The sequence below is a fragment of the Rhinoraja longicauda genome, chromosome 27 (assembly GCF_053455715.1).
Source record: "Rhinoraja longicauda isolate Sanriku21f chromosome 27, sRhiLon1.1, whole genome shotgun sequence".
Lineage (NCBI taxonomy): Eukaryota > Metazoa > Chordata > Chondrichthyes > Rajiformes > Arhynchobatidae > Rhinoraja > Rhinoraja longicauda.
This window is the reverse complement of record NC_135979.1, coordinates 4,154,321-4,180,057: the sequence shown is the minus strand read 5'-3', so window position 1 is coordinate 4,180,057 and position 25,737 is coordinate 4,154,321. Positions and strand designations below refer to the sequence as shown.

At 50.0% G+C, this 25,737-nt stretch overlaps 1 protein-coding gene across 1 annotated transcript in view; it reads right to left on the bottom strand.

Moving 5' to 3' along the window:
- luzp1 (leucine zipper protein 1) overlaps positions 1-25,412 on the bottom strand; it is a 93,223-nt gene extending 67,811 nt beyond the window's left edge. Inside the window, exon 1 of the mRNA XM_078423109.1 lies at positions 25,041-25,412. The gene's annotated coding sequence lies outside the window, so the exon portion shown is untranslated. The remainder of the gene's footprint in view (positions 1-25,040) is intronic.
- Positions 25,413-25,737: the final 325 nt, after the last annotated feature.

The window sequence follows — 25,737 nt, the reverse complement described above, 5'->3', positions numbered from 1 at the left end:
TCCAACTCTCTCTTCAAAACATCCAGTGAATTGGCCTCCACTGCCTTCTGCGTCAGAGAATTCCATAGATGCACAACTCTCCGGGTGAAAAAATGTTTAATCTCAGTTCTAAATGGCCGACCCCTTATTCATAAACTGTGACCCCTGGTTCTGGACTCCCCCAACATCGGGAACATTTTTCCTGCATCTAGCCTGTCCAATCCTTCATGAACTTTATACGTTTCTATAAGATCCTCTCTCATCCTTCTAAATTCCAGTGAATACAAGCCCAGTCGATCCATTCTTTCACCTGTACCTGTCTGTTTCTTAAATGTTGGGATAGTCCCAGCCTCAACTACCTCCTCAGGCAGCTCGTTCCATACACTCACCACCCTTTGTGTGGCAAAGATTCTCACTCAGATTCCTATTAAATCACTGGATTAAATCACTAGACCAGAGGGGACACATTAGGGGGGGGGGGCTGAGATTTCAAGTATTTTCCCCTCTCAGCCAAACCGAACCTCCATGGGATTTCCTTGTAAAAATAATGAAGAGACTCAAAAGCCTTGTTCAGATCAGGCTGCTTCAGTGCATTCAGCCCAAAACAACAGGCAATACAGGCAGCTGGATCTGTAAACAATGCTTTAGGGAATTTTTAAAAACCCATTCCAGTGATGCCAAATTCAGTAGACGTTGACTCCAAAATGGTGACCTACACGCCATTCAAAATTCCCTTTGGGCCTATTTATTTTTAAGCCTTTTAAAGACTTTACTTCAGACTTTAGAGATCCAGTGCGGAAACAGGCCCTTTGGTCCACTGGGTCTGTGCCGACCGTGGATCGTCCCGTACACCAGCACTATCCTACACGCACGAGAGACGACTTACAATTAAAAAATACAAAGCCAAATTAACCGACAAGCCTGTGCCTTTGGAGTAAACTTGCGAGGAAACCAGAGCACCCGGGGAAAACCCACGCAGGTCACTGGGAGAACGTACAAACTCCGTACAGACAACACCCGTAGTCAGGATCGAACCTGGGTCTCTAAGGCAGCAACTCTACCGCTGCGCCACCGTGCCACCCATCTGGAATTCTGTAGCTGTCCACTTTAATAACCATCTGCTCTGTCCAACAGTAGCTGTACTGTAAAGGATGCAAAGTAGATTTGACCTGGCAGAGTATTAATGTCCCGTATTAGCCGGGACATCCCGTATTTTGGGCTAAATTAGTTTGTCCCGTACGGGACCGCCCTTGTCCCGTATTAGTAGGGTTCCCAACTTCCTCACTCCCAAATAAGAGACAGAGGGTGACGTCACCGGCTCGCTTACCACGTGACCTCACCCAGCCAGCGGCCATGTGCTCCCGCTCCACCAACGGCAGCCGCCCGGGCAGGGAGGTGGGTTGCCACACAACCTCCATTAGGTGGCGCCCGGGCCTCCAGCGCCGTCCGGGCCTAATACTGGACAAGGGCGGTTTAGCCCAAAATACGGGATGTCCCGGCTAATACGGGACAGTTGGCAACCCTAGTGGCACACCATGCCAGGCATTGTGCCAAACAATAGATGGGCAGAGAGGGGTTGGGCAGTAATTGTTGGCCTGGACAATGACCTGCACACCGTGTCACTCCTTCCAAACAAGGACTGAGAATCACTCACTGTGTTCATTGCCTGCCCACACTTTCTGTCGTGGGCCTCCTCCAGTGCCATAGTGAGGCCCGCCGGAAATTGGAGCAACAGCACCTCATATTTCGCCTGGGCAGCTTGCAGCCCAGCGGTACGAACATTGACTTCTCCAACTTTAGATAGTTCCTCTGTCTCTCTCTTCCCCTCCCCCTTCCCAGTTCTCCCTCTACCTTCCTGCCTCCACCTATATCCTTCCTTTGTCCCGCCCCCCCCCCCCCCCGACATGAGTCTGAAGAAGGGTCTCGACCCAAAACGTCACCCATTCCTTCTCTCCTGAGATGCTGCCTGACCTGCTGAGTTACTCCAGCATTTTGTGAATAAATTCCACATTTCCTTACCATCTACTTTGATCTGTCATTTTCACACCTTACCCTTCCATATCTCGAGACTCCCTGTCCCCTCACTTTCAGTCTGACAACTGGTCTCAACCCAAAACGTCACCCATTCCTTCTCTCCAGAGACGCTGCTTGTCTCACTGAGTTACCCCAGCATTTTATGTCTGTCTTCGGTTTAAAACCAGCATCATCAGTTCCTTCCTGCACATGATTATGTTTTACAGATAGTCATGTTGCTGCAAGTAAGAGTTTGATAGTTCTGTGGTCAGTACATATGATAAACACTCTTGACTCTCCGACATCTGTCCTCCTTCCTTTGCAACAATGCTCAGATCAAGTCATATTAGGATAAGATTAGCAACAAGACGTTTCCGCGAAGATATTGAAACAGCAAGTTATTTTTTCCCTTCTCCCTCAAGTTCACTGTCACTGGAGCAGTGCCTTGTATGTCATTCACTGTCCTCCTGATGAAATATTACTGATTAGTTTAGAGATACAGCGCGGAAACAGGCCCTTCGGCCCATCGAGTCCGCACCGACCGGCAATCCCCGCGCACTAACACTATCCCACACACTCGGGGCAATTTCTACATTTATACCAAGCCAGTTAACCTACAAACCTGCACGCCTTTGGAGTGTGGGAAGAAACTGAAGTTTGCGGAGAAAACCCACGCAGGTCACGGGGAGAACGTACAAACTCCGTACAGATAAGCACCCGTAGCCAGGATTGAACCCGGGTCTCTGGCGCTGTAAGGCAGCAACTCTACTGCCGCGCCACCGTGCCGTGATTACGTGCCTCGTTGTCACCTCCCCCCCCCCCCCCCCCCCCCCCCAGCTACAAATGTTCCATTCTATGGCAGACACAAAATGCTGGAGCAACTCAGCAGGACAGGCAGCATCTCCAGATAGGAATGGGTGACGTTTCGGGTCGAGACCCTTCTTCAGACTGAGAGTCGGGGAGAGGGAAACGAGAGATATGGAAGGGTAAGGTGTGAAAACAAGTGATCAAAGGGAACACAGCTCAAGGAAGGTGTAGAATAGATCATTGTTAGCGGGGAAGGTAACAACGAGGCACAGAATGTAACATTTAATCAGGACAGTCATACTGGTCAGAGAACGAGGATTCCAACACAATGTACCATTCTACATTTCCTTGATCATCATCCCCTCTGATCTGTGTTTTCAAACATTACCCTTCCATATCTCTATCTCCCCCTGCCCTGACTCCGAGTCTGAAGAAGGGTCTTGACCCGAAATGTAACCCATTCCTTTTCTCCAGAGATGCTGCCTGTTCCGCTGAGTTACACCAGCATTGTGTCATCAGCTCATGTAATAGGAGCAGGTAGCAGAATTAGGCCATTTGGCCCATTGAGTCTACTCCGCCATTCAATCATGGCTGAGCTGCCTCTCCCTCTTAACCCCATTCTCCTGCCTTCCCATAACCCCTGACACCCGCAATAATCAAGAATCTATCTATCTCCACAGCCTTCTGTAGCAATGAATTCCACAGATTCACCACCCTCTGACTAAAGAAATTCTTCATCTCCTTCCTAAACGTCCTTTAATTCTAAGGCTGTGGCCTCTATTCCTAGACTCTCCCACTAGTGGAAACATCCTCTCCACATCCACTCGATCCCGACTTTTCCTTATCTGATATGTGTAGGAAGGAACCGCAGATACTGGTTTAAACAGAAGAGAGACACAAAATGCTTGGAGTAACACAATGGGTCTGGAAGAAGGGTCTCGACCCGAAACGTCACCCAATTCCTTCTCTCCGGAGATGCTGCCTGTCCTGCTGAGTTACTCCAGCATCTTGAGTCCATCAATGGACAATAGGTGCAGGAGGCGGCCATTCGGCCCTTCGAGCCAGCACCGCCATTCAATGTGATCATGGCTGATCATTCTCAATCAGTACCCCGTTCCTGCCTTCTCCCCATACCCCCTGACTCCGCTATCCTTAAGAGCTCTATCCAGCTCTCTCTTGAATGCATTCAGAGAATTGGCCTCCACTGCCTTCTGAGGCAGAGAATTCCACAGATTCACAACTCTCTGACTGAAAACGTTTTCCCTCATCTCCGTTCTAAATGGCCTACCCCTTATTCTTAAACTGTGGCCCCTTGTTCTGGACTCCCGCAACATTGGGAACATGTTTCCTGCCTCTAACGTGTCCAACCCCTTAATAATCTTATACGTTTCGATAAGATCCCCATCCTTAGATGTCTGCATTTGTTTCAGCCGGGCAGACTGGATTCTGATTTCCCGTCGTACTTTCTTCAGTGAAAGGCTGAGGAGGATGCACTGAACGATGGGCATAGTCCCCCCCCCCCACCCCTGCAGTCCCTGCACTGCACTGCAGCGCTATTTCCATAATGCTACTGCAACATCATGCATTATGCATCCTGACGTACAACCGATTCACCATTGGGTCAATCAGAATGAGCTTCCACACGGGTGGAAGGGAGGAACTGCAGATGCTGGTTTAAACCGAAAAGCTGGAGTAACTCAGCGGGACAGGCAGCATCTCTGGAGAGAAGGAATGGGTGACGTTTTGGGTCGAGACCCTTCTTCAGACTGAGGGTCAGGGGAGAGGGACATGGTGCCTGTCTGTACAGCATACACGCACAGCTGAATAACACCCTGCTGTGGAAAGTTAACAGCAGAATCTTCCCTCATCTAATTATCAATTGTAAACGTTTAAAAAGCCTGGCTATTTTGGCATGAACTGATGTAAAGCAGAAGGTGAATCGCAAACATCTGAAGAAGGGCCTCGACCCGAAACGTCACCCATCCCTTCTCTCCAGAGATGCTGCCTGTCCCGTTGAGTTACTCCAGCTTTTTGCGCCGAGCTTTGGCTTAAACCAGCATCTGCAGTTCCTTCCTACAGATTAAGTGAATTGTAATAATTGTGTTTAAAGATTTTTTTTAAAAAAATCTTTCAAAAAAGGCCAGAGTTGAAAGTAGCGATCAGGCCCTGCAATAAATACTCAACTCTCTACGGTCACTGTGGCCTTGAGGGATCTCTGCTCAGTCAATAACAGAATGTAGCATTAATAAATCATTCTCTAAATATCATGGCTGTGCTTCCATTCTTGGAAATAAAATGAACAAGTTGACACCACAGTCCTTCTCGAATGGGAGAGGGAAAGGCCTTTTGCAAGATCATCATCAACTGCGTACAGGCGTTACAAGCTTCCCCCTGCATCTCTCCGAGAGTTGATTGTTTTACTGACAGAGCCGCTGCCTCACATCGCCAGGGGCCCCGGGTTCGATCCTGACCCCAGGTGCTATCTGTGCGGAGTTTGCACGTTCTCCCCGTGGCCACAAGGGGTTTCCTCTGGGTGCTCCGGTTTCTTTCCCCCCCCCCCCCCCCCCCCCACATCCCAAAGGCATGCAGGTTTGCAGTTAAAGAAGACGGACACAAAATGCTGGAGTAACTCAGCGGGACTAGGCAGCATCTCTGGAGAGAAACAATGGGTGACGTTTCGGGTCGAGACCCTCCTTCAGACTCCTACAGGTTTGTAGGTTAACTGTCCCTCAGTAAATTGGCCCTAGTGTGCAGGGAGTTAATGAGAATACGGGATGACATGGAACTAGCGTGAACGAGTGGACTGAGAAGCCTGTTTGCATGCTGTATCTCCAAACTCTAAAACTAAGATTGATAATCCCTTTGATTATTAAAGAAAATCCAAGATATTCTGGGAAAGGGTGCCAGAGGGCGGTGAATCTGTGGAATTCATTGTCACGGAGAGCAGTGGAGATTGGGCATTGGGTATTTTTAAAGCAGAGATTGATCGGTTCTTGATTCGTATGGGAGAAGGCAGGTGAATGGGAAAAACAGATCAGCCATGATCAAATGGCAGAGCAGACATGATGGGCCGAATAGTCTAATTCCTATGCCTTTTGTACTTATGAAAAGATGGGTATGTGAAGTCAGGTAATTTAGTTTAGTTTAGAGATACAGCGCGGAAACAGGCCCTTCGGCCCCACCGACCAGCGATCCCCGCACATTAACACTATCCTACACACACACTAGGGACAAGTTACAATTTTACCAAGCCAATTAGTCTACAAACCTGTACATCTTTGGAGTGTGGGAGGAAACCGGAGATCCCGGAGAAAACCCACGCAGGTCACGGGGAGAACGTACAGACAGCACCCGTGGTCAGGATCGAACCTGGGGCTCCGGCGCTGCAAGGCAGCAACTCTACCGCCGCGCCACCCATTGGGTCACAGATCAGTGACGGCTACGAAAGGCAGGAGAGACAGTAGGGCCGAATGGTCCCAGCCCAAACACTGAGGGTTGAAGGGAAGGAAGAATGTACAAGAGACGTGGAACTTAATGATGAGGGTTGCAGAACGGAAACTATTTAAAAGAAAATTATCTTGAATTTGGTTACTCCAGCACAAAAACACACAATCTTTCCCAGTGACGAGTGAGGGCCTTCTTTGGGAAGTTAATGGATAACAGCCCTGGAACTATGATGAAACCTACTGGATTCCTACCTCCACAATCTGAAAACCTCCCAAATATGGACATCTTCTATCACACTTTCCATTCGCAAACTCCCCCAAACAAAAAACGTTTAATCTTTTGGATAAAGTTCTGTGCTCAGAGTCTCCGCCAAAGCCTTAGAGACTGATAAACATCGGAGACAGCCACTGAGAGAAACAGTGCTGACTGGGCAAGAGGACAGGGTGATTCCAAGATGGCGTCCAACACGGGTGTCTATTTGCGTGCCAGCCACAGAAGCAGATCTACAAACTCATGTTACAATAACTCCACATCTGCATACACTGTAAACGGATTGATTGTAATCATGTATTGTCTTTCCGCTGGCCGGTTAGCACGCAACAAAAAGCTTTTCACTGCACCTCGGTGCACTTGACAATAAACTGAACCGAACTTCTCCAGCGACGGATTAAGAAAGATGAGGGGCTGAGTTTCATTTGATGTGGCAGCAAAATTCTTCTTAAATCTGTGTTTTAGTTTGGTTTAGTTTAGAGATACAACACGGAAACAGGCCCTTCGGCCCACCGAGTCTGCACCGACCAGCGATCCCCGCACGCTAACACTATCCTACACACACTAGGGACAATTTACATTCATACCAAGCCAATTAACCTGCAAACCTGTACGTCTTTGGAGTGTGGGAGGAAACCGAAGAATGTCGGAGAAAACCCACGCGATCACGGGGAGAACGTACAAACTGCGTACAGACGGCGCCCGTAGTCGGGATCAAACCCGGGTCTCCGGCGCTGTGAGGCAGCAACTCAACCTCTGGGCCAGCCTGCCGTGTCGAATGATGCACACGCCTTAACTGCGATGGAATGCAAACCACTTCCTTGGCTCGGTGCGATGCCAACAGCATGCATGAAGGAACATCATCCAGTGCAAACATTGGCTCCCACCACTCAAAACATTTATTCCCCAGACCATCACAGCAATTAGGTACCAACTACAAGATGCCCAACTCCTTCTCTCTAGAGACGCTGCCTGGCCCACTGAGTCACTCGGGCATTTTGTGACTATCCTTGTGTTAGTGAGCTCCACTGACAACCTTCTTTGTTGGATTTCACCTTGCAGTTTAGTTTGAGGTTAATTATTGTCACATGTACCCAGATACACAGTGAAGGGCTTACATTGCCTACTAGCCAAACAGGGTGGCGCAGCGGTAGAGTTGCTGCCTCACAGCGCCAGAGACCCGGGTTCGATCCCGACTACGGGCGCTGTCTGTACGGAGTTTGTACGTTCTCCCCGTGACCTGCGTGGGTTTTCTGCAGGATCTCCCGTTTCCTCCCACACTCCAAAGACGTACAGGTTTGTAGGTTAATTGGTTTGGCAAAAATGTAAATTGTCCCTAGTGTGTGTAGGATAGTGTTAGTGTGCGGGGATCGCTGGTCAGCACGGACTTGGTGGGCCAAAGGCTAAACTGAGCTACTGTGAAAGACTTTGTGTTCGTTAAAACTATTAAACAAAATGTTATGCTTCTTGCTAAACTTCAGTAACATTTCAAATAAACGATCTAGCCAGAAGTGACTTGTATCCTGAAGAATTATTTAGTCAAGGTTGGGAATGGCTCACGTTCAATTGAGGTCTGAAGGATAGAAAACACTGGTGGGTGAATGATTTTAACGTCTAGAGTCAAGAGTATTTTATTGTCATTTGCCCTAAAACAGAACACAAATTCTTTCTTGATCAGCTGTTCATGTTGGTCAAAGATAAAAATGATACCAAGTCATCTTAAACCATGTTGCAGACAGAATCTTCATCAGAAGAGGAATACAGACACAAGTTGGGCAATCAGTCTGTCCAACCTGTTCTCCCATTCAATCCCATCATAGCCGAGCTTTAGTTTAGCTTAGAGATACAGAATGGAATAAAGCCCTTCGGCCCACCAAGTCCACGCCAACTATTCACACTGGTTCTATGTTATCCCACTTTCTCGTCCATAGAAACATAGAAAATAGGTGCAGGAGGAGGCCATTTGGCCCTTCCAACCAGCACCGCCATTCACTGTGATCATGGCTGATCATCCACAAACAGTAACCCGTGCCTGCCTTCTCCCCATATCCCTCGATTCCACTAGCCCCTAGAGCTCGATCTAACTCTCTTTTAAATTCATCCAGTGAATTGGCCTCTACTGCCTTCTGCCACAAATTCACAACTCTCTGGGTGAAAATGTTTTTTTCTCACCTCGGTTTTAAACGGCCTCCCCTTTATTCTTAGACTTGTGTGGCCCCTGGTTCTGGACTCCCCCAAACATTGGGGACATTTTTCCTGCATCTAGCTTGTCCAGTCCTGTCATAATGTTATATGTCCACATGGGAACAATTTTGCAGATGGCCAATTAACCTGTAAACCCGCCCGTCTTTGAGATGTGGGAGGAAACCGGAGCACCCAGAGGAAAGCCCACGCAGGTCACGGGGAGAACGTGCAAACTCCTCGCAGACAGACAGACAGCACCCGAGGTCAGGATCGAACCCGGGTCTGTGGTGCTGTGAGGCAGTGGCTCTACCCACTGCATTGGCTTATTTGTCCCGATCGGATAAACCTCCTATTTTGAGACCGGGTTTTAATTATCCCAGGCCAGGGAAATTACAGTCTCAAAATAAAGATCAATAGCAATAAAAAAAAAAACCTCAACAAATTAAAAAAATACTCCACCCTTATTTGTTTTTCCTTATGGTGTCTGGATTTAATTGGTGAACTAGCGCTGGATTGGCACACAGCCAGTTCTCACGCTTTGGAAAGTTAGAACATGGAACAGTGCAACGTATCAACAGGCCCTTCGGCCCGCAATGTCTGTGCTGAACATGATGCATTCGGGTAGTGTAGAGTTATGGCTTTTGTAAAGAGTACAGAATTCCCAACATTGCCTCCCCCCCCTTCCCACTCCCACACCTCCACCGATCTCTGCATCGAAACCTGAAAACAAATAGAATCAAGACAGACAAGGAATAGAGGACACAGAGTGCCCAAGTCCACATCGACCATCAATCAACCGTTCAATCTAGGTCTGCACGCCCCACATACTCCCGGGGCAATTGACAGAGGCACATCACTGGGATGTGGGAGGAAACCGGAGCACCCGGAGGAAACCCACGTGGTCACAGAGAGAACGTGCAATCATTTAAGAGAGACTTGGACATACATGGGGAGGGATATGGGCCATCCGCAGGCAAATGGGGCTAGCATGGATGGGGCATCTTGGACGGAATGGGCAAGTCGGGCCGAAGGGCTGGTTTCTGTGCTGCGCGGGAAGAAACCGGAGCACCCGGAGGAAACCCACGCAGTCGCGGGGAGAACGTTCAAAACCCACCCAGGCAGCACCAGGGGTCAGGGTTGAGTCCAGCTCTACCAGCCGTGCTACCGCTGTGGCAGGTGTCGCTACACTTCATCGGTGTGTCTGGGAGCTTGGTGTGCAATACTGAACAGGACCAGCAGTCCAGGGAGAGGGCCAGACCTTCCTGAGCAGCCACTAGTTTAGTTTAGTGAAACAGGCCCACTGAGTCCACGCCAACCAGCGATCCAAGCACACTAACACCATCCTACACAAACCAGGGACAATTTACAAGCCAGATTTAACCAAGCCAATGAACATTTATACAGAGCCAATGAAGGTGGAAGTGAATAGCCTTCCTGAATCACCCCAGAAACTCTGGTAAATATGTTTTCAAAGTGCTTTTACTTTAGACCTTAACAGTGTGGAAACAGGCCCTTCGGCCCACTGAGTCCGTGCCGACCAGCGATCCCTGCACACTAACACTAGGGACAATTTACAATTTTACCAAGCCAATTAACCTACAAACCTGTAAGCCTTTGGAACGTGGGAAGAAACCGGTGGGAGCTTCCCGGAGAAGACCCACGCAGGTCACGGGAAGACCCGTACAGACAAGCACCCGCGGTCGGGACCAAACTTGGGTGGAACTGGCGCCGTAAGGCGGCAACTCTACCGCTGCGCCACCGTGCCGCCCTTCAAACCTGGGAAAGGAGGCGAGACCGTTTATGACCAACGTGACCAATGCACTTATGAGCAGCTTAAAGCGAAAACATTCCCGTCTGTCCACACGGCCAGAGACCTCGCTACACAACAATGGGTGTGCAGAAGGAAGGCGTGACTGCCCTATCTCACCGAAGCACATTGACCAGCAAACGTACGCTGCCCTTGCCAAGGCACAAACCTACCCTACCCAGAAAAACAAGGCTGATAAGAGAGTTCAGTTGTTTTCCAAACACTGCAAATTAACTGCATATTGATTAAAAATACCGCAACTTTTTTCCCCTCAATTACATTTCATTTATCTTTCCCAATGCTATTTTAATAAGTGACGGCGACTTCATATTGGAAGTCATCTATCTATCTATAACTCACTAAAACTCTCGTTTGTTATCTTGTTTGTGACTGAACTTCAGCCAAAATGGTACAAGATAGCGCAACAATTTTAGGCCCACCTTACTCACCATTGTCACTTTAGTGATAATGCAAGTAGTTTCATTGAAATCGGTGTTATATTTTTAAAGTTATTCACATTTTAAAGTTTAAAAGGAGGGGAGGGAAGGGAGAGGGGGGTTGAGGAGACAGGGGAAGGGGGAAGGACAGGGTTGTGCACCAATGCAGGAGAGGTTTGGGCCCAACGGGTCCACTTGGTCTAGTAATTCCATAACATTCAACACAGCAGCGGGTACAGCTGCTGCCTCACAGCGCCAGAGACCCCGGTTCGATCCTGACCCCGGGTGCTGCCTGCGTGGAGCTTGCACGTTCTCGCTGTGACCGCGTGCGTTATTATCTCCCACAACCCAAAGACGTGCAGATTTTCAGGTTAAATGTCCTCCCTAGTGTGCAGGGATTGGATGAGAGAGCATGTAGAAAGGAACTGCAGACGCTGGCATGTTCCGAAGAGGGACACAAAATGCTGGAGTAACTCAGCGGGTCGGGCAGCATCGCTGGAGAGAAAGTGGGATGACGTAGAACTAGTGTGAAAGGGGGATTGATGGAAGGCATGGACTCGGTGAGCCAGAAGGCCTATTTCCATGCTGTATCTCCAAACTAAAAGTGCATTTATGCAGCACTTTTTACCTGAAGAGAGATTATGGGGCATCAATGTACTCTTGAATATGGTTTGATTGTATTTATGTGGTATTATCTGATTCTAACTGGATAACATGCAAACCTAACCTTTTCACTGTCTCAGTACACGTGACAATAACAAACCTAAACCGTTCCTTAAAACCTGTAGAAGAGCAGAGGTCAGTCGGACAGGTCAGTGCTGATGTCTCCTGGCTTCAGTCGTGACCTCTGCGTGGAGTTTGCATGTTCTCCTTGTGATCGCTTGCCTCTAACTGCTTTGGCTCCGTCCCAGATATGTGCAGTTTATTAGGACAATTGACCTGGCAGGTGGAATGGATGGGAACATGGGGAAACGGTGAAGTTGGTCAAAAAATGTATTTTGGCACATTGGCCTTCATTAGTCAGAGAATATTGAGCGTAGAAGTTGGGAGGCCATGTCGCAGTTACATGGGACATTGGGTGAAGCTGCATTTAGAGTATTGTGTTCAGTTCTGGGCACCATGACGTTGGATAGATGTTGTCAAGTTGGAAAGGGTACAGAGAAGATATTGCCAGGATTTGAGGGTCTGAGCTCTTGGGAGAGGTTGTGCAGGTTGGGACTTTATTCCTTGGGAGTGCAGGAGGACGAGGTGCATAAAATCATGAGGGGAATAGATCGGGTAGGCGCAAAGTCTCTTGCTCAGAGTAGGGGAAATCGGGAATAAGAGGGCATATGCATAAGGTGAAAGGGGAAAGATTTAATAGGAACCCGAGGGTTTTTCACACAAAGGATGGTGGGTTCAGAACAAGGGGCCACAGTTTAAGAATAAGGGGTCGGCCATTTAGAACTGAGATGAGGAAAAACTTTTTCAGTCAGAGAGTTGTGAATCTGGAATTCTCTGCCTCAGAAGGCAGTGGAGGTCAATTCTCTGAATGCATTCAAGAGAGAGCTAGATAGAGCTCTTAAGGATAGCGGAGTCAGGGGGTATGGGGAGAAGGCAGGAACGGGGTACTGATTGAGAATGATCAGCCATGATCACATAGCATGGCGGTGCTGGCTCGAAGGGCTGAATGGCCTCCTCCTGCACCTATTGTCTATTGGTTTATGGAAGGAGCTACCAGAGTACGTAGTTGAGGCAGGAAATATTGCAACATTTAATAAGCACTTAGGACAGGTTTAGATGGATATGGGCCAAATGCAGGCAAGTGGAACTGGATAGGACAGGTCGGCCACTGCGGGCAAGTTGGGCCGAAGTGTCTGCTTCTACACAGTATGACTCTCGGACTCTGAGAATAGGTAGCAGTGAAGATTGGCTGGGAGTCTGAAACTGCGATACGGGTTAGCATGGACCCAAAGGGCTGAACAGCCTCCTGCCTCTTCAGGAATAATGGAAGCGGCAGGATCTTAGGCAGGCGTGTGCAGGACACAGGATCGTTCTTTTCTCCCTCCTGACATTAGCACATTAGAGCTCGCGGCAGCCAGAAGGCCGAAGCCTTTGTGAGCCGCACAGTCGGGTACCGGAAGCTTGATGGTGAAATATTATCTGAGGCAAGGCATGAACATACAGGAAAATGCCACACCCTGGGGGCTCTGCACGCCAATTAGCTTCCAATCTCTCCAGAACGCTCTTCCATCCAGGACGATCGACAGTTAAGGCTCCTTGCGTGGTTTAGTTTAGAGATGCAGCCTAGAAAGAATCAGGCCCTTTGGCCCACCAAGTCCACGCTGCCTAGGGTCGCCAACTGTCCCGTATTAGCCTGGACATCCCGTGTTTTGGGGTAAGTTATTTTGTCCCGTACGGTTGCCAACTTCCTCACTTCCCAAATACGGGACAAAGGGTGATGTCACCGCCCCCACGTGACCTCGCCCAGCCAGCGGCCACGTGCTCCCGCTCCACCAATGGCGGCCGCCATTGGTGGAGCGGGAGCACGTGGCCGCTGGCTGGGCGAGGTCACGTGGGGCGTGGGGTGGTGACGTCACCCATTGTCCCTTATTTGGGAGTGAGGAAGTTGGCAACACCGACCAACAATCCCCGTACACTAGTTCAATCCCACAACGCAGAGATAACGTACAGAAGCCAACTAACCCACAGACCCGCGCGTCTTTTGGATTTGAGCGTGGGAGAAAACCCTGGCGCCCGGAGAAAACCCTCGCGGCCGCAGCGGGAGCGTGCAAACTCCGTACAGACAGCGCACGCACCTGGGTTCTTCGGAGCCGAGAGGCGGCAACTCTGCCCTTAATTTAAAAAGCTCCACAGCACATTTTCTCTACAAAACAAAGATACCAACGCTAGAATTCAATTTTCCAAAACACTTGCAAAAATTCCCGGAATTTTGACGCAATAAAAATAACTTGATTTATTGGGCCCTTCTAAAAAACCTTGGTGCTGGTGGTAATTGAACAGCGAGATCAGGAATCGTACAGGGGTTCCGTGAGATTGGTAGACTTCTGCACGCCAGAGGCAAATAATTTACTGCCTGTCGCCATTCCAGGTTCCAGGAGCAGCATTTGGACAACATGTGCAACCACACGCAAGACTCCTGCACCTATTGTCTCTTGTCCAAACTCGCCCTTTAAACAGGCTCCCCCTCAACACTTACCTTCTGATGACACACTGGGTCACAAAGTGGCAGACAATCCAGCGGGTAGAGCTGCTGCCTCACGGCACCAGAAACCCGGCCGCCATCCTGACTACGGGCGCTGTCCGTACGGAGTTTGCAGCCGCCATTGGTGGAGCGGGAGCACGTGGCTGCTCCAGAACAAGGGGTCACAGTTTAAGGATAAGGGGGAAGTCTTTTAGGACCGAGATGAGAACGTTTTTTTTCACACAGAGAGTGGTGAATCTGTGGAATTCTCTGCCACAGAAGGTAGTTGAGGCCGGTTCATTGGCTATATTTAAGAGGGAGTTAGATGTGGCCCTTGTGGCTAAAGGGATCAGGGGGTATGGAGAGAAGGCAGGTACGGGATACTGAGTTGGATGATCAGCTATGATCATATTGAATGGCGGTGCAGGCTCGAAGGGCCGAATGGCCTACTCCTGCACCTATTTTCTATGTCTATGAGATACAGTGCGGAAACAGGCCCTTTCGGCCCACCGGGTCCGCGCCGACCAGCGATCCCCGCGCACTAACACTATCCCACACCCACCAGGGAGAACGTTTGCATTTACCAAGTCAATTAACCCACACACCCGGACGTCTTTGGAGTGTAGGAGAAAACCGAAGATCTCGGAGTAAACCCACGCAGGTCACGGGGAGAACGTGCAAACTCCGCACAGACAGCACCTGCGGCTTTATCTCTAGAACTAATAGTCCTGACTTGAAGATGCATCACCATTCTTTCCCCGTCAGCGTGTCCATGTCCTGGGACTCCTTACCCAACGGCAGAAGAGGTGCTTTCATCAGGGCAGGGGTAGATCGGATAACTGGCTCACCATCATCCCAAAGACAGTATGTGCCCACACCCCATAAACACACAATAAAATAAAGAAAGGTGTGTTCTCTCGTGCACAGGAAGCCACAATGCCAATGTAGGCTTTTGGCCAAACAGGTCCCTACTTCCAACGTTTGGCCAGCATGCTCAATTCTCTGCAGCGTGGCTTGAATCCACACCCGACAGTGCCATTGTCCGAGCCTCAGTGGTAATGACTGCCCCAAGCCACAATACAATGCTTTAATGGGCTGTACAATGTCATATGTTGAAAGACTGGAGCGGCTAGGCTTGTATACACTGGAATTTAGACGGATGAGAGGGGATCTTATCGAAACGTATAAGATTATTAAGGGGTTGGACACTTCAGAGGCAGGAAACATGTTCCCGATGTTGGGGGAGTCCAGAACCAGGGGCCACAGTTTAAGAATAAGGGGTAGGCCATTTAGAACGGAGATGAGGAAAAACGTTTTCAGTCAGAGAGTTGTAAATCTGTGGAATTCTCTGCCTCAGAAGGCAGTGGAGGCCAATTCTCTGAATGCATTCAAGAGAGAGCTGGATAGAGCTCTTAAGGATAGCGGAGTCAGGGGGTATGGGGAGAAGGCAGGAACGGGGTACTGATTGAGAATGATCAGCCATGATCACATTGAATGGTGGTGCTGGCTCGAAGGGCCGAATGGCCTACTCCTGCACCTATTGTCTACAATTGTCCAAACCTGCCCTTTAAACTGGCTCCCCTCAACACTTCCCTTCTTATGACACACTGGGTCACAAAGGGGCAGACAATCCAAGAGGGCGGGGTGGTGCAGCTGGTAGAGCTGCTGCCTCACGGCACCGGAAACCCAGCCTCCATCCTGACTACGGGTGCTGTCCGTACGGAGTTTGCAGCCGCCATTGGTGGAGCGGGAGCACGTGGCCGCTGGCTGGGCGAGGTCACGTGGGGCGCGGGGCGGTGACGTCAACCTCTGTCCCTTATTTGGGAGTGAGGAAGTTGGCAACCCATCTAATACGGGACAAGGGCGGTCCCGTAAGGGACAAACTAATTTGGCCCAAAATACGGGATGTCCCGGCTAATACGGGACAGTTGGCAACCCGACCTCAACCCCATTCTCCTGCCTTATCCCTGTAGCCTTTCATGCCCTTGCAAATGAAGAACTGATTGCCTGGACAACTTACAACCCCTCCCTCTCCGTCCCTCCCCCCACCCTAGTCATCGTGCTAGTTTCACTGTTGTCCCACTGAGATTCATTGTCTGTACACCTCGTTAGCACCTAGCCCACAGCCAACAATGGACCATTGTGGGCTCTACCTTTCCTTGATCATTGTTACTTTTTTGCATCTCTCCCGTTCACCTGTTCTATATCTCTCTCTCTATATCACCATCTAAATATCTCCTTTCCCTCTCACCTTGCCCTCAGTCTGAGGAAGGGTCTCGACCCGAAACGTCACCTATTCCTTTTCTGCCCGGCCCGCTGAGTTACTCCAGCTTTTTGCGCCTGTCTTCAGTTTAAACCACATCTAGTTCCTTCCAGAATAATCTGTAGGATAGTGTTAATGTGCGGGGATCGCTGGGCGGCGCGGACTCGGTGGGCCGAAGGGCCTGTTTCCGCACTGTATCTCTAAACTCAATACCATGCTGCCTAAAAAAAAAAACAATGTCTTGACCTCCACAGCCATCTGAGGCAATGAAACCCACAGTTCCGCCAACGCCTGGTTAAACCACTGGTGAGACCACACCTGGAGTATTGCGTACAGTTTTGGTCTCCTAATCTGAGGAGAGACATTCTTGCCATAGAGGGAGTACAGAGAAGGTTCACCAGATTGATTCCTGGGATGGCAGGACTTTCATATGAAGAAAGACTGGATAGACTCGGCTTGTACTCGCTGGAATTTAGAAGATTGAGGGGGGATCTTATTGAAACGTACAAAATTCTTAAGGGATTGGACAGGCTAGATGCAGGAAGATTGTTCCCGATGTTGGGGAAGTCCAGAACAAGGGGTCACAGTTTAAGGATAAGGGGGAAGTCTTTTAGGACCGAGATGAGAACTTTTTTTTCACACAGAGAGTGGTGAATCTGTGGAATTCTCTGCCAGACGGTAGTCGAGGCCAGTTCATTGGCTATATTTAAGAGGGAGTTAGATGTGGCCCTTGTGGCTAATGGGATCAGGGGGTATGGAGAGAAGGCAGGTACGGGATACTGAGTTGGATGATCAGCTATGATCATATTGAATGGCGGTCGGTGCAGGCTCGAAGGGCCGAATGGCCTACTCCTGCACCTATTTTCTATGTTTCTAAAGAAGTTCCTCTTCATTTCCATTCTTAGGCATGTCCTTTTATTGTGAGGCTGTGCCTTCTGGCCCGACACTCTCCCATTACTGGAAACATCATTTGCTAAGCATTGTCCTGCCACCACCCCTTCTCCAGTCGTCTCCCCTCCCTCCCTCCCCCGCCCCCAACTACAATCAGTCTGAAGAAGGGTCCCGACCCGAAACGTCACCTGTTCAATTGACTCCACAGACGCTGCCTAACCTGCCGAGATACGCCGTCATTTCAAGAGTTGAAGAGCCAAGAAAGTTTGTCATATGAACCGAAAATGAAAGAGTTAAATGCTTACTTGCAGCAGGATATGTCTGTAAACACAGTACTGATAGGAAGCACAATGAACAAAGGGCCAGTAAAAACCCAGACTGATTTACTCAACATTTGTTTAAACACAAACTAATTTTGCGTTTAATTCAAGATTGCCGCGTTTGCAGTTCCAGGTGCCCCTAAATCAATTGGCTCGCCCGCCTCAACATTGAGCAGGAGATAGTCAAAAAGTGCTGGAGTAACTCAGCGGGTCAGGCAGCATCTCTGGAGAAAAAGAATAGGTAATGTTTCGGGGTCAGAACCCTTCTTCAGACTGAACCGCCACCTATCCTTTTTCTCCAGATATGCTGCCTGACCTGCCGAGTTACTCCAGCATTTTGCGCCTTTCTTCAGTATAAACAAGCATCTGCAGTTCCTTGCTACACTTCAGTATCGAGTCTGAAGTTCATGTTCACGTGATAATTGCAGAATTAGGCCATTCGGCCCATCAAGTCTACTCTGCCATTCAATCCTGGCTGATCTATCTCTACCTCCTAACCCCATTTTCCTGCCTTCTCCCCATAACCCCTGACACCCGCATTGATCATGAATCAATCTTTCAATGCCTTAAAAATATTCACTGACTTGGGCTCCACAGCCTTCTGTGGCAATGAATTCCACCGATTCCCCATCCTCTGACTAACTACATTCCTCCTCATCTCCTTCCAAAAGGGAAGTCCTTTAATTCTGAGGCCGTGACCTCTGGTCCTAGACCCACCCACTAGTGGAAACATCTCTCGACAGGGTCTCGACCTGAAACGTCACCCATTCCTTCCCTCCAGAGATGCTGCCTGCCTGTCCCGCCGAGTTACTCCGGCATTTTGTGCCTGCCTTCCTGAGGAGGGTGTTGCTGTACAAAGGGCTTAGTGCAGCAGGGTTGGAGGAGAGGAAAGGAGATCAGACGTTGTTCCTTGATCTAGGCTGCCAGCAGCACTCCCACGGAAGGGGGTGAGCCGTGCACACCTGGAGCCCCTGTGATCCGGTCCAAAAGTGCAGCCTCCTCCAACCCATCGTTGTGGTAAGAATGGCAGAGTATTTTCTGAATGGTGTCAAGTTAGGAACAGGGGACGTACAACGAGATCTGGGTGTCCTAGTGCATCAGTCACTGAAAGGAAGCATGCAGGTACAGCAGGCAGTGAAGAAAGCCAAAAGAATGTTGGCCTTCATAACAAGAGGAGTTGAGTATAGGAGCAAAGAGGTCCTTCTGCAGTTGTACCGGGCCCTGGTGAGACCGCACCTGGAGTACTGTGTGCAGTTTTGGTCTCCAAATTTGAGGAAGGATATTCTTGCTATTGAGGGCGTGCAGCTTAGGTTTACTAGGTTAATTCCCGGAAAGGCAGGACTATCATATGTTGAAAGACTGGAGCGACTAGGCTTGTATACACTGGAATTAAGAAGGATGAGAGGAGATCTTATCGAAACGTATAAGATTATTAAGGGGTTGGACACGTTAGAGGCAGGAAATATGTTCCCAATGTTGGGGGGGTCCAGAACAAGGGGCCACAGTTTAAGAATAAGGGGTAGGCCATTTAGAACTGAGATGAGGAAAAACTTTTTCAGTCAGAGAGTTGTGAATCTGTGGAATTCTCTGCCTCAGAAGGCAGTGGAGGCCAATTCTCTGAATGCATTGAAGAGAGAGCTAGATAGAGCTCTTAAGGATAGCGGAGTCAGGGGGTATGGGGAGAAGGCAGGAACGGGGTACTGATTGAGAATGATCAGCCATCATCACATTGAATGGCGGTGCTGGCTCGAAGGGCTGAATGGCCTCCTCCTGCACCTATTGTCGGTGCCCCTGCCCCTCTGATGAGAGGCGCTGCGCCTTCCAGTGAACCCCAGCGTTGAATCCATAGGTGTGTAGGAAGGAACTGCAGGTTTAAACCGAGATAGGCACAAGATGCTGGAGTAACTCAGCAGTGCAGGCAGCGTCTCTGGAGAGAAGGAACGGGTGACGCTTTGGGACGAGACCCTTCTTCAGACTGGTTGGGGATCGACAGGAACAGGGCCGCTCCTTAAACGGGCCGTTGTTCGCAGTGGGGTTCAGTAGCTGAAAGCCGGCCATCATAAGGTCACAAGAGCAGGTGATATTTTGGTCAAGACCCTTCTTCAGACTGAAACGCCACCCGTCCATTTTCTCCAGAGATGCTGCCTGGCCCGTTGACTTACTCCAGCATCTATCTTCAGTATAAACCAGCATCTGCAGTTCTTTCCTACACATCAACGTTGAGTCTGAAGAAGTTCATAAGTTCATGAGAGAGGGGTAGAATTAGGCCATTCGGCCCATCCAGTCAACTCCGCCATTCAATCATGGCTGATCTATTTCTCCCTTCTAACCCCATTCTCCTGCCTTCTCCCCATCACCTCTGACACCCGCACTAATCAAGAATCTATCTACCTCTGCTTTAAAATAACATTTGATTTAGCCCCCACAGCCTTCTGTGGCAAAGAATGTCACAGATTCACCACCCTCTGACTAAAGAAATTCCTTCCCTTCTCCTTCCTAAAGGAACGTCCTTTAATCCTGAGGCTGTGACCTCCAGTCCTAGACTCTCCCACTAGTGGAAACATCCTCGCCACATTCACAGTATCCAAGCCTTTCACTATTCGTAATTGTAGTAGCAATGTTGAAGGGGAACACAGAAAGATGGAGCAACTCAGCTAACATCTAACAGCATCTGTTTTTGATCTGCCGTTTTCACACCTTGCTCTTCCCTATCCCTCTCTTCTGACTCAGTCTGAATGGTCTCGACCTGAAACGTCACCCATTCCTTCTCTCCAGCGATGCCGCCTGACCCGCTGAGTTACTCCAGCATTTTGAGTCTGCCCTCAGTGTAAACCAGCATCCTACACACCAGAGCGGGGCAGGCAGCATCTCTGGAAAACAAAAGGAATGGGTGGCGTTTCGGGTCGAGACCCTTCTTCAGACCGAGAGCCATGGGAGAGGGAAGCTGGAGGTATGAACAGGTACGCTGTTTGGGTCAGACGTCAGGCTGTGTGGGTGAATTTGTTACTTTTGTCATTATGAACAGGATATACAGGTAAATAATACAAGCATGTACATGCAGCTGGGTGAATCAGACTGACTGGCTCTCGTTAGACGTTGTTTAACTGCAGAAACACACGGCACTTGCCTGTCTGTGTCAGTGTCGATCCTCCATTAGCTGAATGACACAACACGGCAGGGGCTAGACTGTTTATTCCCAGCTGTAATCAGGCAACTGAATCATCCGACCGCAAACAGAGAGCAGCGCTGAACTACTACCTACCTCATTGGTGACCCTCGGACTGTGCTTGATCGGCCTTTTGCAGGCTCTGTCTTGCACTAAATGTTATTCCCTTATCATGTATCTATACACTGTAACCGGCTCGATTGCAATCATATATTGTCTTTCCACTGACTGGTTGACACGCGACAATAAACTAAACTGGACTTCCAGAAACCAGTCGTGTCGCTGGTGGACAGGGGATTCAGTGGACAGCCACTCCTGACGTGCACAAGGGGTAGAAAAGATCCCAACAGCCTGTTCACCTTGTGTCACTGCATCATTACACCAGAAACCATGAACCCTTTAGAAGGATGAGAGGGGATCTTATCGAAACATACAAGATTATTAAGGGGTTGGACACATTAGAGGCAAGGAAGCATGTTCCCAATGTTGGGGGAGTCCAGAACAAGGGGCCACAGTTTAAGAATAAGGGGCGGGCCATTTAGAACAGAGATGAGGAAAAACTTTTTCAGTCAGAGAGTTGTGAATCTGTGGAATTCTCTGCCTCAGAAGGCAGTGGAGGCCAATTCTCTGAATGCATTCAAGAGAGAGCTAGATAGAGCTCTCAAGGATAGCGGAGTCAGGGGGTATGGGGAGAAGGCAGGAACGGGGTACTGATTGAGAATGATCAGCCATGATCACATTGAATGGTGGTGCTGGCTCGGAGGGTCGGAGGGCCGAATGGCCTACTCCTGCACCTATTGTCTATTGAATACTGGGGCAGCACGGTGGCACAGCGGTAGAGTTGCTGCCTTGCAGCACCCACAGCGCCAGAGACCTGGGGTCGATCCTGACTACGGGTGCTGTCAGTACAGAGTGCGTACGTTCTCCCCGTGACCTGCGTGATTTTTCTCGGAGATCGTCGGTTTCCTCCCACACTCCAAAGACGTGCAGGTTTGTGAGGTAATTGGCTTGGTATAAATGTAAATTGTTCCTAGTGTGTGTAGGACACTGTTAATGTGCAGGGACCGTTGGTCGGCACGCACTTGGTGGGCCGAAGGGCCTGTTTCCGTACTGTATCTCTAAACACTGCTGGGGGAAGCTAGCAGGTAATAACCAGAGAGGAAGGTTCACTGCACAGACTGTGCTCCCTTCAATAATCAGCCCTCTCTGCAGTCTGGTCAAGAGACGGTTGCAGGGGAAAGTACCTGGGGAGGGGGTGGTTGGGTAGGAAGGGACGAGTGGACCAGGGAGTTGCGGAGCGAACGGTCTCTGCGGAAAGCAGAAAGGGGTGGAGATGGGAAGATGTGGCCAGTTGTGGGATCCCATTGGAGGTGGCAAAAGTGTTAGAGGATTATATGTTGTGTGCGACAGCTGATGGAATAGAAGGTGAGGACAAGGGGGACTCTGGGGATGGGGGGAGGGGGAGCAAGAGCGGAGCTGCGGGATATTGAGGAGACCCTAGTGAGAGCCTCATCTGTAATGGAAGAGGGGAAACCCCGTTTCCTAAAGAATGAGGACATGTCTGATGATCTAGTATGGAAAATGTTCCCAATGTTGGGGGAGTCCAGAACCAGGGGCCACACAGTCTAAGAATAAAGGGGAGGCCATTTAAAACTGAGGTGAGAAAAGGCTTTTCCACCCAGAGAGTTGTGAATTTGTGGAATTCTCTGCCACAGAAGGTAGTGGAGGCCAATTCACTGGATGAATTTTAAAGAGAGTTAGATGGAGCTCTAAGGGCTAGTGGAATCAAGGGATATGGGCAGAAGGCAGGCACGGGTTACTGAGTGTGGATGATCAGCCATGATCACAATGAATGGCGGTGCTGGCTCGAAGGGCCAAAAGGCCTCCTCCTCCACCTATTTTCTACGTTTCCATGTTAACCTCATCCTGAGCGCAGATACGGCGTAGACGGAGGAATTGGGAGCCGGGGATAGAGTCTTTACAGGAAGTTTATGCAAATCTCCCCACAATGATAGCATTGATTGAGGATATCCTGGGCAGTCGGTAACCATGGGACATATTTTTAGTGTCACTGTGCAGTCATCCCCGAATGATCCAGAACCATGTGCAGGAAGGAACTGCAGGTGCTGGCTTGTACTGAAGATAGACACAAAATGCTGGAGTAACTCAGTGGGTCAGGCAGCATCTCTGGAGTAAAGGAACTGAATAAAGAAGGGTCACCCATTCCTTCTCTCCATAGAAACACAGAAAATAGGTGCAGGAGTAGGCCATTCGGCCCTTCGAGCCTGCACCGCCATTCAATATGATCATGGCTGATCATCCAGCTCAGTATCCCGTATCTGCCTTCTCTCCATACCCCCTGATCCCTTTAGCCACAAGGGCCACATCTAACTCCCTCTTAAATATAGCCAATGAACTGGCCTCAACTACCTTCTGTGGCAGAGAATTCCACAGACTCACCACTGTGTGAAGAAATGTTTTCTCATCTCGGTCCTAAAAGACTTCCCCCTTATCCTTAAGCTGTGACCCCTGGTTCTGGACTTCCCCAGAGATGTTGCCTGACCCCCTGAGTTACTCCAGCACTTTGTGCCTATCTTTGATCTAGAACTATCTTTGTTAACTGGCGCAAATACATTAGTGAACCTTTGAAGGATTTGTTTTACATGCAGTGGATGGTTTGACGCGAGATGGAGGGGGTAAAATGACACTAGGATAATTGAAGGACACTAAATGGTGTAGAAGTGGAACAGACGTCTCCTCTCCCTCTCTCTCTCTACAAGGTTATTGGGACACGTCTGCAGTTTGATGGAATCGACACAGAAATGAGACAGCCAGGGGTGAAGAGCTGCCCTCGCCATCTCTTGCACCTTCACCCAAACTGCGGGCACCGTTTCCCGTCCCAGTCACTCGGATAGGATGGGATGTGGGGGACGGGGGACCGGCCGGCATCGACTGCGCCAAACGCCGGCTGCATCTGCTCGTTGGTCTGCAGAGGCAGTGAGTGCCGCAAGGTACAATGTTACTGGGGCCCACTATGCGGCTACACACACACACAGGGATCCACAGTCAGAGAGAGAGAGAGAACACACACACAACACATCCACACGCACACACAGTGAGTGAGAGAGAGAGAGAGAGAGAGAGAGAGAGAGAGAGAGAGAGAGAGAGAGAGAGAGAGAGAGAGAGCACACACACACACCTTGTGGCTAAAGGGGTCAGGGGGTATGGAGAGAAGGCAGGTACGGGATACTGAGTTGGATGATCAGCCATGATCAATTTGAATGGCAGTGCAGGCTCGAAGGGCCGAATGGCCTACTCCTGCACCTATTTTCTATGTTTCTACATCCACACTCACACGGATCCACATAGAGTGAGAGAGAGAACACACATCCACACACAGATCCACAGTGAGTGTGTGTGTGTGTGTGTGAGACTGTGTGTGCACATTGGGGAATGGTGCAATCTGATCCAATATTGTCTTCCACCTTCGCTGGCAAACCTCGCCCTCGCTCTAATGCAGCAGAACTTTTTTTTTCCCGGGGACTTTCCTGCCGCAGTCACTTGTGGAGGAGCCGGGCAGGAAGAGGAATGCCGGTGGGTTAACCCTGTGGTTGCCGGCGGACAGCGCTGGGAACAAGTGCCCAGGCTGCTGTGAGACCCCCGAGAAGCTGCCGCCTCTCTCTCCCCCCCCCCCCCCCCGGGCTGTCACCCCCTTTACCCTACCCCTCTCTTGCTTTCCCCCTCTCTCCCTTTCCGTCTTCCTGCCTTCTCACTCCTGCCCGGTCGCCATCGCCCCATTCCTCCACTCTGCAGATCTCTCTCGTCCTTCCCTCCCCCCGTCCAGCCTCCCTCTCTCTGCGCCTTCCTCTCTCCCGGCCTTTCCACCCTTCCCTTTCCCCCCGTCTTTCTCCACAATACTCTGCTCTCAACCCCTTTCTCTCTCTCTCTCTCCACTCCCCCTTTACACTTCTCTTCCCCCTCTCTCTGCCCCCTACCTGTCTTCCCTTTGCCCCATTCCCCCTCTCCACTCTTGCTCCTTCCACTCTCCTGGTTCCCCCCCCCCCCGTCGTTTCCTTTTCAACTCCCCTCTTCCCCCTCTCTGCCCCCACCTTTGCCCAATTTCTCTCCACCTCTCCGACCTTCCAGCCTTTTCTCTCTACTCTGCTCCTTCCTCACCTGCCCTGCGCGCAGCCACTGGCTACAAACACACACACACAAACAAACACATACTTAGATTGCAAAACTTCCAGCGAAGCACTTTTGTTCTCTTACCTTAAACTCTGGAAGCAAGTCTTTGGGAGAGCCGGGTGCCACAACTTGTGGAGGGTTTTTTTTCTTTTCTTCTTAGAAGCTCCCTTTCACTTTGGGTCGCCTTCTTGGTAAAAGTCCTAGCGCAGTACTTTTTTTCCCCCTCCCCCTGATGTGAGAGAGGGGGCGGGGAGAAGGTTAAGGCATCTCATCACATCTCTCCCCCCCCTTTCCCAGTTCCCAAATTCCCAAATTCCCAGTTCCAACCCCCTCCTCAGCCTCCAGCTCCAAGTTCCCAGTCTCCAGCTCCAAGTTCCCAGTCTCCAGCCCCCAGTTCCTATCCCAGCCCCAAGTTCCCTGTCCCAGTCTCCAACCCCACTTGTCTTGCAGCCTCTGGTCACCGCTGCGGATTGCAACAATGAGCGCCGAGTGCGTGCGAAGCCCCGGCCTCCCGAAGCGTTGACGTCACCCGTGCCCATATAAGGAGCTTCCATCAGCGGGAGTCCCCGCCCCCGGTCCAGGCCCCGCCACCACACTGCAACACCGAGCCCGCCAGCGCCGCCTGCAGGGAGCGCCCGGCCACCACACCCAGCACAACTCTGCCCAACTCCATTGTTTCTCCCACACTTTCAAGTCCCGAGTGTGGATTCCAGTTTCTGCACACACACCTCCCTCCACTCCACTCCCTCCACTTCACTCCCTCCATCCGCACCTTCCCTCC